The sequence below is a fragment of the Quercus suber genome, unplaced genomic scaffold, assembly GCF_002906115.3.
Source record: "Quercus suber isolate HL8 unplaced genomic scaffold, Cork oak 2.0 scaffold_44, whole genome shotgun sequence".
In the NCBI taxonomy this organism is placed as follows: Eukaryota; Viridiplantae; Streptophyta; class Magnoliopsida; order Fagales; family Fagaceae; genus Quercus; species Quercus suber.
In genome coordinates, this window is record NW_027069509.1 from 1,231,832 (window position 1) to 1,248,835 (window position 17,004).

Sequence of the window (17,004 nt, forward strand, 5' to 3'; positions counted from 1 at the left end):
TTACTTTAGACATCAGAATCTGAAAACTCTCTCCGTTTAACTGATGTTTGCTATAATTATCCAAAATCTAAAGCAACTTGAAGTGGCATTTATGTGACGAGGGGAAAAAAAAATAGCTAGCTAGATCTGTGGGTATTTTGGGTTCTTTGTAGATCTTCAACTTAATCAATATAAGATCTCAATTCTCCACAAATCCATTCAAAAAAGACGACCTTATCTCTATGGTATTTATCTAAGTTTTCTTTTGTTCTTTTGCAGATACATGAACAACAACTATCTATGCTCACGTATTCCTAAGGAGGATAATACTTATCTGTCCCATGTATATAATGCAAATAAAAGACCAGCAGCTTTGGTTGTTTATCCAATTCTGTAAATCTTCAGAATAAAAGATCTTCTATAACAGTAAAATCTATGTTGAAACTATAATAATAAAAATGAGAATTCTTTATCACATGACATGTTTGCTTACTGAACACCTCACTGGACCACATTACTTCATTAAGAGGCCAACTCAAAACAATTTGAGTCTTAAGGCCGTGTTAGGTTTTAGATTGACAAATTCCATGATACTGTAATAAATATTGAGTTTGAAATGCATTTTCAAATATCCAAGTTCAAAAGGTCCAAAATGTAGCTCAAAGCGACCTTTATTCAAGATTTCAATTGTCATTCGATTGATAGAACATAATTAAGGTTTCAACAGCCTTTTGATCGATCAATTGAAATCATGAAAGTTCAATCTAACATGTTTTCTTACAATCGGCTAATGTTGTGCTTAAAAGGTGCCTTTTATAGGTTTGAATGTAGGGCATGAAAACCTAGGCAGCAACCGATTGTAATTAAACATGTTATTCCAATATAAGGAAATTTTTTCTTCAATAATAACTACAAGCTATACATTAACGATCACCTACTTCTATCTTTCTTTTCCAAAAATATATTTTTTTTAAAATCACATATTTTATCCTACCTATTCCAATTAATGTTGGTGACATCATTGGTATGTGTAAATTGTAATGTTGTCGTTCCAATCTCTAAGTTGTCAATGTTTTCCTTTACACTCTCGGATATACTCGGCTTTGCCTCTATTTGTTTTGGCTTCCCTTTTCTACTCGTAATTACTAAACTTTACCGCCTTTCCTTCCTTAATAATTGTAAAGTTGTGATTTTCAACTCGCTTGTGTTGACTTCAATTCCATGCTAAATTTTATTGTAATTTCTCACTACAAAAAGCCATCGTAAAAACTAGTTTTTTTTTTACGGCAAGTCTCTTCCGTTGATAATGACTCGTCAAATATCAACTCATTTGTGACGGCAAAATGAGTTTGTCAAAAATGCCTATTATTTTTGTTGAAAATGTGATTTTTTTTGGAGGGAAATGTTCCCACCTTCCTTTTTACAACGGCATAAAAATGTTCGTCGCTAGTAAAGTATTATTTATGATGACTGAAGAAAAACCGTTGGAACTATTAACACTTGTGACGGCTTTGGTAGATTGAAAATACAATATATATATATATATATTTTATGCTGTTAGTATTTGCGACAAACAATCTTCCATCGTAAATATAAAAGAGGGTATTATTTACGATGACAGAAGAAACACTGTCAGCACTGTTAACACTTGTGACGGCCTTTGTGCATCGAAAATACAAAATATATATTTTTTTTTATGGTGTTATTATTTGCAACAAACATAATTCCATCGTAAATTTAAAAAAAAAAAAAAAAAGAGTAAATTCCAAATAACTACCTTGAGATTTGGGGGTAATACCAAACACATCCAAAACAATTAAAAAGCAACCATTTTAGTCCTAAAAGACAAATGCCGTTACAAGCCGTATGTTCATTACACAAAACAAAATTTGCATAGTTTTCTTTTTTCATTTCCAAGGCAACAAGTTTAGAAAATGTACCCACACCATCTATTCCCGCCAGGCTAAAATCATCACATTTGAGTCCAACACGTTTTCATCATTTTTGCTCTTCCCAAGAGCAACAAATGGCTCTTAATACAAACTAGAAGAAAGTAACCCAAGTCAGTTGGTTCAATGGTTCTTTTTAGACTTCATCAGAGTTAGAATTTCAACTCTCACTCAAAAAAAAAAAAAAAAAAAAAAATCTGGCTGAGCAAAGGGAAAGAGGACTTCTGTTTAAGTTTTAATCTAAAGAAAGGTACAAATTAGTTCTTGATAAATATAGCTAAACTTCTTGTAATGGAAGAAGTATTAATTACTTGAAAAATAGTTGATTTAGTTTTTGTTCTGGTTTCTTTTGTAGGTTCTTTTAGCAACTTGGCTCTTTTACTTAGTAATTTCAACTCTTCTGGCATGTAATCTTGGATTTTTTTTCTAATTTTTAGTTTTTGGTATGCAAAGAACTTGATCTTTATGGAAATTAAAGGATAAACACACAAAAAAAAAAAAAAAGGATCTACTAAGGAATCCTTGACCTTAACAGATTTTTTTACATAAATGGTTTTTCTAATGATTTTATTCTAGCAAATTACTACTACTTTTATACAAGATAGCCCCTGCATTTTAGGAAAAACTTATCTTAATAAAAAATCAAAGATCTCCACTAGCCGTTACAATCCTATTGAGGATATTTCAAAATCAAAATTTATTCATAATGAATACTGTAGGGACCAGATTTGAGCACTTCTTCGGGTTGAGAGAGTAGACCCAAGCCCAGTTTGCCCTTCAATGAATTTATAGAGAGTGGGCTCAAGAACTAGACCCTAGTAAGGAATGCAACTACCCTGCATGGTTGCACGCGGGCTTAACAACCTAAACATGAATTGGGGTGCACGATGACGCTCCTCGGACTTGTCTTCCGGAGCTTGGAGTTCTTATTATTTCTTTGAAGATTGATTACAAGGGTTGAGAGAATACAAGTTGCTACAGTACTTCTTAATACAGATTTTTCGTCCCCCCTTTCAAGAGAGTCTCCTTACATTATATACACTTCTCTAAACTGATCCTAACCCTACATTCATTGATCAGCCTGGCCACCACTTGAGAGCCTGTCTCATCAGCCGCATCCCCATTCCTCCTGTGGGTTGCAGCACCCAAGATAGCACTGTTCAAGAATCCTATCCTCATTAATGCGGCCAGGACGTTAGTTGAGGGCATTTAATGTGGAGGTAATAGCTCGCCTTAGACTTGCTCCTTCACCATGCTCCTGTCGCCGACACTTGGCTCTTGCCCTTTCCTCCTCGGATATTCAAGAAGACCCCTCTTTGGTGGAGTGGTGCTCATGTACTTCTGAGGCCTCGGATGTCCGAGGACGGGGTCGTCCTCGGATATGTTCCTTGGGGGCTAGACACCGTACTTTCATCCTCGAACCCCACATGCATCCTCAGCACGGGCCTCTGGGCCTGGTTTGAGGTGGGCCGAGGCTGCCTGATTTTCTGGCCCCAAAAATACCATTTAGATGAAATGATATTCTGAATGATATCATTCAAGTATTTCTTTTATCTAGCACATATTTGACTTTGGCTGCTAGGCTTGGTGTAGTTGCTTGATTTATGGATCCTTTGATTCACGTGTACTTGATTAATGGTCAATAAATTTGATTATGAAATATCCTCAATAAATACAATCAAATGACTAACACATTCCCTTATCCTACTAAAATGCAAATACAAGTGCAATAAATCCTAATATCATGCAACAAATTATTATGAGCCTAAATTATGCAAAATATCTAAATGCTATGCACATTTAAATGCTATGCACGTAAAAGCTGTAGAGTCTTTTATTGTTTTCTTTTTTTTCCTTTTTAAGTTTAATTTATGCCAAGAAACCCAGTGTGTTCAAGGCCAATTTGTATCTTAGTTACTGATTTTTTTTTCAAACTTTGTTTTATAGATATCAATGGCAGCAACACTAACTGCAACACCAACTCTATTTTCTTTTCTTGTCCATCATGGTCCAACAACATCGATCATTTATGATGTTGATAGGAATCGGTATTTATATATGGATATGTGTCAAGATGTATTAGAGACTGCACTTATGGACTTGAATGCAAACATAAGTGCAGACATCAACATCAAGTGTGAAATACCAAATTCAATGGACATCATAAATGTGAATAATGATATTGATATGCTACATATGTTTGATGCATATGAAGATGAAGGGTGTCATAAAATTCACACTCATGTTTCATTTGGGCTTAATGATCCTTAGTGCACTACTTCTCAACCCAGTCAAGAACAAGTTATAGTTGTTACGACTTCTTTATTTGAAGATCCTGATTTTAGTGACTTTGGCAATGATCTTTTGGCTGGGGCTGCTATGAATTTTAGTCATGACATTAATGCCGTTAAAGGGAAAAAGGTTACTAATGAAATGCTATTCGCATTGGCTAGTGTTTCTGAGGATTTTGATATTCTTGCTCCTATGGGTGTAGATTTTGAATATCCTGAATAAGAATTACATATTAATGCTTATGATGAAGAGTGGCAAGTCGGAAGTGAAGAAGAAATTGACAGTGATAGTAAGTATGAAGTAGATGGGTTTGTAGTTGAGAAAAATTCTGAATGTGAGGACGATGGCCTCTCAAACTGTGACTCTGAAGAAGTTCATGAGGATGGGCCTAATTCTGATGTTGACATAGAGCAAATTCATGTGGGTAGGGCTATTCAAGGAAGAAGGTTCATTGTAGAAGAAGGTTCAATAAGGCTAGAAAATGGCATGGTATTTACTAATGTGAATGAGTTTAGGGAAGCGTTAAGGGATTTTGCAATTCAAGAAGGATTTGAACTTGTTAGGGTGAAGAATGATAAAGCTAGAGTGACTGCACATTGTGCCAGTGATGGATGTCCATGGCGGATTCATGCTACTATAACACCTGATGAGATTACATTTAGGATCAAAACCTATGTTTCACAGCACACATGTATTAGGACCTCCAAAAATTCAAATGCAACCCCCACTTGGATTGCTAGGAAATTAAGGAGCAAACTTTATGCAGACCCTGACTTGAGGTATTCTAGTATGCAACAAGATCTACTCGAGAAGTTTGGAGTTCAAGTAAGCCAAAGGAGGTTATATCGAGCAAAGAGAAAAGCTAGAGAAGGGGATTATGGCAACCATGCTAGGTCTTATAAGAAAATACCAACATATGCTAATGTGGTCTTGGAAACCAAGCCTGGCAGTATAGCAAATATTCAGTATGAGAGATCTGATATTGCAATGAATCCTACCTTGAAGAGGTCCTTTTTATGCTTTGATGCTATGAAGAAAGGCTTTATCAATGGTTGTATGCCATTTTTAGGAATTAATGGTTGCCAGCTCAAGGGGTCATTTGGGTGTGTTCTACTGGCTGCTATTTCTCTTGATGGCAACAATGGCTTATTTCCAATTGCAATTGCCATTAAAGAGGTTAAATGCAAGGATGGTTGGCTATTTTTCTTGCACCATTTAGATGCTGCATTGGTGAGCATGATTGATAAGCAACTTTGTATTATGTCTGATCAACAAAAGGTATGTAGATTGATTATTTTAATACTTTAATTTAATGTGTCAATTTTTTAAATCCCTAAGTTTTTTTTTTAATCTATTTGAGGATGTCAAATGCATCAAATATGCTAGAAGTGTTTATTTGGTATAGTCTTTATTTTATATAGTGATTTGAGCATTGATAATTTTGATCTTATTTGATATAGTCTTTTTTTTTTTTCCTTTGTTTATTCTATAATAATTTAATGCCACCCCCCCCCCCCCCGAGTAAAAGCTTCCACAGCTGGTTGACCATAATGAGGTTCCCAAATTGCATGAGCAATAGGCCTTACATGTAAAGGGTCTTGTACCCATGTCTCAAAATTTCCTTGCCAAACTACATGAAACAGATTTCCGGAAGTCCACAGAAAAATTATTGCTAATTGCTCAAAATGAGAAGCAAAAATATTCTGATAAAGACGTTCCTCCGTAATATCATCATGACTTTCGAAGTCATGTGCAATAGCAATACCAAACCAAATACGATGAGTAGTAGGGTCCTAAGCTAAGCCTTGACTAAACCTTGGAAATCTTAATGCCATAATCCCTTTCAAATCCTCCTAGCCATTATCCTACTACAATAATTCTTACTAAGAAGAATGCCCATGTTGTGGCAATTCCGCCCAAAAGGTAATGAGCTACTCCTACATCACGTCATTGGATAATGCTCAAGGCTCGAGGCTGAATAGTAGGATCAACTTTTGATTTATTATGAGCCCAAACGATGCATTCAATAAGTTCTTGCCAATAATCACATCCGCTGAATAGAAACATTGAACTAAAATCGCATACAAAATGAGCACCTAGGAAAAAGAGGCCATATGCAGATAATAAGGAATCATAAGACTGAATTACCTGGGATGCCTATGCCCATAAGAAATCGCAGAGCCACCCATTAATAGTAATGGAGCCACCCATCTAGTTAGATGTTATTTTGTAAAGCTGATTTATTTTTTAAGAGTTAGTATTTTTAGATGTACATTGTATGTTTGTGCTATAAACATATTCTATCTTTAAGAATTGCATTTTTCAAAGTTAAGTTGTTAATCATTTCATTGTCATTATGGTTTCTTAGGGTTTAAATGATGCAGTAGCTCAAGTCTTCCCTGGAGCAAGTCATAGGCTATGTTGTAGGCACATATACAGTAATTTCAAGGTTAAATTTCCAGACCCCATGCTTAAGATAAATTTTTGGGCTGTTACAAAAGCGTATAATGAGTTTTTATTTAACAATGCTATGCAGCATATAAGAGTGAACAATGAGGCAGCCTATGTTTGGTTGATGAGTGAGCCTAAGGAAATGTGGGCTAAACATGCATATGATCCAAGAATTAAGATCAACCATGTAACTAATAACACGATAGAATCATTTAATCAATGGGTTGGAGACCTTAGAGATAAATCAACTCTTACCATATTAGATGGAATCCGGATCAAGAGTATGGGAAGACTAAATAAAAGGTTTGAGAAGGCCAATACATCAGATTCTTTGGTTGCTCCTAAGATAAAGAAAAACGTTAGACTTGATCTAACAAGATTTGAGATTCTGCAAGGTAATAGCAGCTGGTGATAATGAGTACTAGGTTGTTGATGGTTTTACTACATTTGTAGTGAATTTGATTATGAAGACATATGCTTGTGGTTATTGGAAGATAAATGAGTTGCCATGCAAGCATGCAACAACATGTATTATGCATAAAAGGGCAAATGTAGAAACTTATTGTGATGAATTCTTGACAAGGTTCACCTACCTAAAAGCATATGGCAAAATCATTTATCCCTTACCTAATCTGAATGATATTAATGCTAATGAAGAAGTGGAGCCTCTATCCTTTGTAGGTTGCCTGGTAGACCAAGGAAAAATAGGAGGAGAGAGCTAAGAGAGCAACCAATAGGTTTGAATGTTGTACAATCATCATAGGAATGTGAAAGTGGATTATCTTATGCATAACATTATTTAACCAATTGACATGGTTGTACAATCATAAATTATCCTATCTATATGTAAGAAGTGTTGTTGTTAAGGAAAATTCCTAGATCAAAGAAAATTCCCACATTAGGAGTGTTGATATATCAGGTAACAAAAATATTTCAAATATTAGAGGCTATGCAAATATCATGGGATTGATTGAAGAATCCTCTTCTCACACAAAGTCCTCGACTAATCAATTGGACATCTCATAGATTATCACTATTAAGGAAATATAGTACAAATCTTTACAACAACTTCATCAAATAAAAATATATTTCCTTAAATCTCTCATATACATATGTAATCCCATGAAATAGAAGTCTGCTTTATGATTTATATAAAATTTTAGAATCTTGTATATATCCAACTAATTCATTCACAAGTGATTTGTTGGACCATTTGCATTTTAATTGAGTTTGTTCGGAATAAAATTGCATTTATTTATTATCAAACAATGGGTCCCATAGTTGGACTAAAATGGAATAAAACTAGAAAGCATTTGCATTTGCAAAATGCATTTAGGTTGGCGGGAACAAATGAGTTTGGGGTACTTGAACATTCATTCTTGGAAATGGAGAAAAAGCTGTGCAGCTTTTGTTTTGGGTGGAGTGAACAAACAGCATGCTAACAGTGTTTATCTTAAAGGACTAAAATGATTTCTTTTTAATTGTCTTGGATGTGATTGGTATTTCTTCAAACCTCAGGGTAGTTATCTAGAATTTACCCAAAAAAACAAAAGGTATTAGCGACAGACATGAAGCCATCAAAAATGGTAAAATATTTTGGAGGGAAAATTTCCCCCTTACTTTTCACATTTGTGACAACATTTATCCATCGCAATTAATTTTTTTTTTTTTTTTCTAATTGAGTTTGTATTTACGACGAACATGCTAACTATCGTAAATAGTTAATTTGCTTTAAAAGAAAGAATATACACTTTAAAATTTGGCAACCCAATTTTTTTTTTCTTTATCGCCACTCCCTCCCTCCTACCCCCACCCCTCTCAAAATTTAGAATTGGCAGCAAAAAATTTAAAATTCAGATCATCCAAAAAAAAATTTAAATTTATACTTTAAAATTTTATAATTGACCATTACAATTTGTCGAAAAAAATTCAAAAAATAAAATAAAGTTAGTACAACAATGTGAACAAACTCATCTTCTCAACAACAACAACACAAAAGTTAAAAAATCCAAAAATATATGAAATTCCTTTCAGGTAAACATATCCCTAATAACAAAACAAAAAAAACAAAAAAACAAAAAAAAAAGAAAAAAAGAAAAAAGGAAGAAGCTCAAATCTGTCTTCCTTAACAAATCTCTAATTTCCAGTACAAAAACCAAAAAAAGGAAAAATAAAAAAATAAAAAACGCAACACTGTCTTATAGTTACTCTCTTGCATCGTCAATATCTTTGCTTATCTCTACACCATCGCTCTCCTTACTTGCCAAAATCTAATTGCCTTGCTAGGCCACTGGTATCACTTTCTCTCTGTCTCTCTCTTTGATTGCACTTTATTTTTTTGTACAGTTTTAAGTTATACTGCACGTTCTGGTTAAATGAATCCACTAAATAAAGATAAATTAATAGTGGATGGCTGGGTGCTAAGCCAAAAAGATAATGAATGAATGGTTGATTTTTTTTTTTTTATTAAAAAAATATATTTGAATAAATAGTTGGTATTTGTGTATTTGTGTTGTGGATATATAATAATATAATATTGATTAGTGTACCATTTGAATAAGTTTTTGTCTATGAAACTACAAGGGGAGATTAGAATAGTACTATTGACTACTTTTCAATAATATATGTATTTGTTGAAGCTGTAATAATAGTATAATAATAGTATTTGTATTGTGGATATATAATAATATATGTGTACCAGTAAAAGTAACTTTAGCAATTTTTTTTTATACCAAACTTTAGCAATTTGTTGAACTTGTGCATGTTATTTGTATATAATTATTTAATTAAATTAGTGGACCTCTAAAATTTAATTAAAATTTTCATGTTAGTTAGTTTACAATATATTCAGAGGTGGTGTTGTTAATTTAGTGCTTTTGTTTTTAACTTTTATAATAAGTTTATCTATCACAATTCAGACAGGAATAATTGTTAATATTTATGTCATTTTTGAAGGGTGTAGATATAATGCCGGTTGATAAATCTTGGATCAGTCTTTCTAGTAGGTTATGTGAGGAATATATAAATGGAGTAATAGAGTGTGTTGATTATGCATTTCAGCATATCAAAGATGAAGATATGAAGATAAAATGTCCTTGTAATGATTGTAACAATAGATATAGAAGAACACGAGTTGAGGTTACATGAGACCTCTTATGGAAAGGGATAAGGCGTGATTATACTAGATGGCATCTTGATGGAAAGGGAAATAGTGATGAGGACGAGGAAGATAGTGATAAGGATGAGGATAATAGTAGTGATGATGAACAAAATATTGATGATATCCATAATATGATACGGGATGCTTATCCTCATATGAAAGATGTTGAGGAAACAAGTGGGAGTGAATTGCAAGATCCAAATGAAGAAGCAAAGGAGTTTTATAGATTGGTTAAAGAGGCAGACTAACTGCTTTATTTGGGATGTAAAAAGTATTCCAATTTGTTCTTTATTGTCAAATTAATGCACATAAAGTGCAAGAATTCATGAAGCAACAACTCATTCGTAATTTTGCTAGAGCTACTGAAGGATGTATTGCCAATGTGCGAAAAATTGCCCATATCCCACTATGGGGCAGAGAAGATTGTGAGTGATCTTGGTCTAAACTATGAAAAGATCGATGCATGCAAAAATGATTGTATGCTATATTAAAAGGAGCATTCTGTAGCAAATAAGTGCTCAATTTGTCAGATCTCAAGATGGAAGTTGAACAAGGGTGGTAAAAGGGACGCTAAAAAAGTCCCATAGAAGGTATTGCGATATTTTCCTCTTAAGTCGAGGCTATAAAGCTTATTTATGTCATCAAAAACAGCTCTAGACATGAGATGGCATCATGAGAATCGTTCTAATGATAAAGTATGCATCTCGCATACGTTGAGGCTTGGAAATCATTTGATCAAACTCATGAGTCATTTTCCTCAGATCCTCACAATGTAAGGCTTAGGTTAGCTACCGACGACTTTAATCCTTTGGAAACATGAGTGTTAGCTATAGTTGTTGGCCCGTTGTCATATTCCCTTACAACATTCCCCCGTGAATGTGTATGAAATAGCCTTACCTATTCATGTCTCTACTTACTTCGGGCCAAAAGGGTCTTGGCAATGATATCGATGTATTTTTAAGGCTATTAATTGATGAGTTAAAAGAATTATGGGAAAATAGTGCTGAAACCCATGATGCTTCAACGTAAGAAAACTTTCAAATGAGAGTTGCATTAATGTGGACTATCAATGACTTTCCTGCATATGCTTATACCTTGGATTGGAGTACACAACGGAATCTGGAATGCCCTTGTTGTGGTAGTGAGACTTCTCATCGTAGGTTAAAGCATGGTAGCAAAATGTGCTATATATGGGTCATCGTCGATTTCTTCCTCCTAACCATATATGGCAATCATAGAAAGCACAATTTGATGGTGAGAGAGAGAGAAAAGGTGCACCAAAACGATTATCTGGAGATGATATGCTGAATCAACTTGGTACTTTGCCACCAGTAACACTAGGCAAGACCGTTAAAGGAAAAAGTTACCTGGGCGTGGAAAGAGCCATAATTGGAAGAAGCGTAGTATTTTCTTTGATTTGCCGTATTGGAGAACATTATTGTTGCATCATAATTCAGATGTGATGCACATTGAGAAAAATACATGTGATAGTGTGATGGGGATAGTATTAGATATTGATAAGGAAAGTAAAGATTCCTTAAATGCTAGGCTCGATCTAAAAATGATGGGTATACAGAAGGAACTTCATCTTGAAGATGGGAAGACTACTTTTCCTTGTGCTTGTTATACACTCTCAAAAGATGAGAAAAATGTTGTGTTTCAATGGTTGCAAAATGTAAAAGTTCCGAATGGTTACTCTGCAAATTTTTCTTGGTGTGTGAATGTAGGGGAACAGAAGATTTTTGGTATGAAAACTCATGACTATCATGTCTTCTTGGAGAGATTACTCCCTCTTGTAGTGCGTGAATTATTACCTAAAAAGGTATCTGATGCTTTTGATCGAGCTTAGCAATTTTTTAAAAGAATTATGCTTTAAAGTTTTACAGTTGAAGGACTTGGAGCATATGAAGCACACAAATCCTATAATTCTTTGTAAGTTAGAAAGAATTTTTCCACCTGCTTTCTTTGATGTAATGGTACACTTGCCAATTCATCTACCTTGGGAAGCTAAAGTTGCTAGTCCAATGCAATATCAATGGATGTATCCGATTGAAAAGTAAAATGAGTTTTTTTTTTTTTTTGATAAGTGAAAGGTAAAATGAGATATTATTTATAATATAGTTTTTTTTTTTTTTTAATTACTCATATTAATTTGATGCATCAATAGGTATTTGTGAAAGCTCAAGGGTTATGTTCGTAACAAGGCACACCCTGAAAGGTCGATTGCAGAAGGGTATACAGCAGATGAATGTCTAACATTTTGCTCACGATATCTAATTGGGATCAAAACAATATTTAATCGACCTGAACAAAATGATGATCGATGTCCAGCAACATGTGATGATACCCCTTGATTACCCATATTCTCTAGCAACATAGTTTTCTTTAGTACTTTTATGTATCTTGGTTCTTATAGCTGTTTCTTGATGTTTATAGTTATCTATTGCTGCTTGCCTTAGTTTCTTTAATGCATCATGCGGTATCTTGGACATGCAATTGATTTTAGCATGGCTCTTAATTGCATTACATGTCCGGGTGATCATTTACTAGTTAAATGCTCATTGTGGTCATTTCCTAATGAATGTTCATGTTTAATCAAGTTATGCTTTATATCTTATATCTCTTTTAGTATCTTGATCACATTTTACTTGTTCTTTATACATGCATTGTGTTCTACATATCTAGTGCTTAATGAATTCTATTTGTTATGTGCAAGTGTTCTAGGATACAAGTGTATATGGTTCAAGTGCTTCACAGTTTTTAGATTTAGGTGTGAGTGAGTTTTGTCTTTGTTTTCAAACTCACATTTAAGTTTAGAGTCTATTTAGGGGTTTTGTCACGGAATAGCCAAAGAGAGAGATTATAAAGTTGTGATTTCCAACTAGCTTGTGTTGGCTTCAATTCCATGCCAAATTCAATTGTAATTTCTTTAATCATTTTTCTTGTATGTATGTGGGTTTATTCATAAGGAATGAGTGTGAGAAATCGGTGAAGAATCAAGCTTCAAAAGATGAATCAGTGCAATTCACGACTAGCTTACGAGTAGCTCACGAGAAGCAATCCGTGAAAAGGTCATGTATGAAGTACATGACTAGAAGCTGAAGAGTCATACCAGGCTATCAAGTTCGTGAGTGTTTCGCAAGAGGACCATCCCACGAAGTACCCGCGAAACATTCTTTTTGGCAAAAAGTTAAGTTGCTTTACCAAATTCTTTACCCACACTATATATACCCTAATTACTCACAAATTGTAAGGAGTTCTTTCAAAGAGAAAACCCTAGCAAATACACTTGAGAGTTAGAGATTGTCATACCCACAATCATCTACACATTTCTTTGTAGTTTTCCTCTACTCCTACCTCTCCATCTCTAGATCCTTGAAAAGTTATTAGCCCAAACACTTACCACACCCATTCTGAGTGTTAAGTGAGATATTGGTGCTACTAGGAAGCATTGGAAGGAGCCATTTAGTGGCAGATGCAATCGAGCTGAATTACAGGATCTGTAAAGTTAGAGAAGACAAGACTCCGAGAAGTTCATTGGTAGTAGGAACTTGGAGGGCTCAAGTACATGGGGTAGACTAGGCTTGGCGAGTCTTTTGTTATTCGTGTACTCCAAATTTATTCTTTAGTGGATCGATTTCGACTTGGAGAGTTACAAAGAGGTTTTTTTCTGAGTTCTTCAGTTTTCTCTTCGTGTGTTTGCATCTCTCTTCCCTACTCTTTAAGCTTTCATTTTATTGTTGATTGTGAATGAATATGGCTTAGAGTAGTGTTATCGGTTCATTGCACATATTTACTCTTGTTTCGCACTTTGGTGGTAACCATGAAGGTCTCATAGAGAAATTGGCATTGCTAGAGTTGATAGGGTGTGAAAAACCATTGGTATTACTTGGTTAAGTGTTAGAAAGGTTCATAGATTCTCTGTTGCCAGTGGTGAGGGGGTCAAAGTGGGTGAGTTAACTGGGGTTGGTGGGGTTTTCTGTGTTCTACTCAGTTCAGTCAAGCTTGTATCATCCTGTTGGTTAAAAGGATTGGAAGTGTCTTCAGTATAATGAGTTATGGAGTTGAGATTAAGGAGGTTAATGGCAGAGTGAAGGGAAGAGTCATGGGGTTGTTGCTGGTTAATTGAAGAAGTATAAGAGGGTGTGGGGTCAGAAAAACTGTGTGGGGGTTGAAAATTGGATGTGGAAGTTGCTGCATGTGGGGTATGTGTTGAACTAGGGGTACTAGGGTCAGAGAAAGGATTATTAAGGTTGATAGGATTTGCATGAACAGGTGCATGATGCAGAAATCCATATCTAATCTGCGTGGTCCATCTACTTCTGCGATTATGGAAGGCTTTAAGATCATTGGAAAATTGGGGCTGTAAGGCATCAAACCTAAACTGTACGTGATGAAGGTCTTGGATTCTAAGTCTCTGCCTGAACAACATAATCTCAATATCATCCATGCAATGGGTGCATTGACCCCGAGAGTGATCAATGAGTCCACATCTGGTGCACAGCTTATGGACCCTCTCATATCTGCACCTAATCCACACCCTTGACCCATCACCCAATCTGAGCATAAAATTAGCAATTACAGGTAGCCATGGATCAATCCTAACCTTAACCCTCATGAATCTTATGTTTCTTGGCAACCTGTCATCTGACCCATTTTCTCAACCAACTTAGGATATTAGTATTCCAAGGGTAGGCCGTGGAATTGAACCCAAATAGAGATGAAGTTCAATTATAAATGACTTAAAATCAAGTTTGGTCTCCACCTCTCTAAGACTAACAGTGCTCCAGATATAGCCCATGGCCCTTCATTGCAAATATGCAGGAGGTCCTCTTCAAATTCTAAATGAAGTACATAAAAATAAGACTCTCTGCCAACAACTGAAACTTTCCCTCTCAATCGCCATGCATTATCTATTACATGTTGAAGATGACTTACTGAGAACTTTCTACAGTCCAGAATAAAACCAATTGCACATAGGTTCCAAAAATCGCATTGGATTGCAATTTCCTCAGGATCAGGGTGAACCAGAGGGCCATGCCTAGCAAATGGCACTTCATCACCCTCACTGGATAGCAAATCAGACTCCTGTTCTTCAACAAAGAGGTCAACACTGAAATCTGAGTCACTGCTATCCGTCCATCCATATTCTCTAGCTTGAATGTGAGTTTCCAGGAGAAGTGCAGTGCGACTCAGGTATAAATATTTGGAACAGAAGAAAAACAGGGAAAAAGAGTTAACAGGGAATGAAGTTAAAGTTAGGAAAAGAAGACAAAGGAATAAACAGGAAGTGAACAAGGAAAGGTCAGACGGAGGGAAAAGGGGATATTTGTTTTATTAAGCTGAAATTGGGAGAAATAAGGAAAGGTTGACAAGGCATCTAGTGACACGCCTCAAGCATGCACAGCCTTGGGGGAGCAGTGTACAAAGATGAGAGTAGTGGGATGACACAGAGAAGTAAAGGAATGATAAGATGGTTAATCAACAAAAGAGAAGAGAAGTAATTGGAAGTACAAGAAAGGACCAATAAAGGTATAGGAATCAAAGGAAGGACAAAGAGAAGAAGAAAACTGGCGGTGATGACCCAAAAAAGCGGAAAAGGTGACCCACAGGGAAAAAGCTCTCAAAATGTTAGGGAAGCCCAGTCTTACTTCACCTACTTCAGGTTTACACCACTGGGACTTTTCTGTAAACTTAAAAAATGGTAGTAAACGTATAGGTGTACTCGTCTTAGTAAACTCCCATCCCATTCAACACGCACGGCACATGGAGTAATGTTAGAGGTACGCAATCTTTTCAACAAATTTTTTTTTTTTTCATATTTGTTATTGATTTTACTTTATTTTTCTTGTTAACTGAAGACGACAGAGTTATTGATTTTTAAGTAGGCTCACAATAATTTGTACTTTTTTTTTAATTGTTTATCATTAATAGTTTGTTACTTCAATTATTTTGAAAATTTTATGAAAAATAAAAATTGTTTCTTTACAATTATTTTATCTAAGTAAGGCAACAAAATACAATAAAAAATGGGGACAGGAAATGAAAAATAGAAAAGTACTCCACTTTTGTTTTATTGTTTTTTTTTTTAATTTTCCCTTTCTTTTGTTTTCTCTCATGTTGCCATACTTTAAATCTTATGCAAAATCAATGTTCCAACATTACTGACTTTTTTTTTTCGAATCACCAAAAGTACTAACTTTGAATTTCAATCCAATAATATGGAATCATGAAAAAGGCCATTACCATGCTATATAAGTAAAATATTAAAAGACATCACATGACAATATATTTAATACACATAAAATTAATTTTATATCAAATCCTTTTTTTTTTCTTATAATTCAATTTTATGTCATATGATTCAAATCCAACAGCACCATCATCCACAATCAAATGAAAATTATTGAAATAGAAAAATTGAAATTGGGGACGGTAAGATTGGAATATCATAATGTGGCTTTCTGTTTGCTTGAATTTGAATAAGACTAGAGCTAGAGAAAGAACAAATGGATAAATTACACCAATTTTCTTTGATGTTGATCAAAATGACACTCCTCCCAAAATAAATGACTCCTCACAATATTACTTACCTAATGGAATATTGTGAGAAGTCATTTATACAATGAAAACAGGTTGATGATTTTGTGACTTGCATGAAGGAAACTCCAAGGTTTTTAGAAGCAGTTATTGCTCATGATGTAAACGCTGCTATTTCAATTTGCAGAAAAGTTAACCCATAAGCTTCTCGTCAAATAAAAATAAAAATCTAGACTTTGATTGTTATTTCTTTGTGATAATTCACATTCAAATTTTTGCATAAAATGAATAAACCAAATATGTGACTTTTTGGTTTCTACCTTGGCTGCCTGACTCTTTGGTAGATGCAGAAGGAGAATATCTTAGTACTAATAGAGCAATATTATTGGTAATGGGCTAAAAAAAACCCACGTTCACGCCTATGTTTTTTGCAATAGAAGCTTCCGTGGGATCCGAAATAGGGACGGAATTATCTTGGGGCTGAGGGGGGCCATGCCCCCGCCCCCCTCCAGCCTTTGGAAAAAAATTCCCTAGTATATATATTAGCATAAAAAATTTACTTTTAGCTCTAAAATTAATATATACTTGGCCCCCCTCTCCCGAACAATTTATAAGCTGGCCCATGATACCAAA